Source organism: Penaeus monodon, chromosome 20 (assembly GCF_015228065.2).
Source record: "Penaeus monodon isolate SGIC_2016 chromosome 20, NSTDA_Pmon_1, whole genome shotgun sequence".
Lineage (NCBI taxonomy): Eukaryota > Metazoa > Arthropoda > Malacostraca > Decapoda > Penaeidae > Penaeus > Penaeus monodon.
The window spans coordinates 37,465,966-37,466,405 of NC_051405.1; positions in this window are offsets into that span (position 1 = coordinate 37,465,966).

Here is a 440-nt window from a genome sequence, read left to right on the forward strand (position 1 = left end):
TAATCTTAAATTCTTTGAGTGAAATCTCTCTCCACGCTACACCATCCTCTCCATTTTCCATTTTCTCTACATTCCGTAGATGAAAAGAGTTTAGAGTGTTTAGACGTCCTATTATTTATCGTTATTTACTATAATACAGTGATAGTATTTACGTTTGATGAATAATAATAATGAGACACACAGAACGGAATTTTGACAGTCACGTAAGAGGATTAATCACAATATATACATTTTTGTTTCACTGCAGTTTAATCATACTGGAAAAAAAAACATTATATAATATATACCCCTTTTTTTACTGACGTTCAAATTATGTTGTATTGGATAAGGAAAGACTAATTGCTTTTCAAATAGTTACGTAGAGGAGGGAAAACTTTCTAAAAAGATTTGCGAAATGGGGTAATCTCGGCAGGAAGTTTAATCCAATGTAAGCAAGCAGC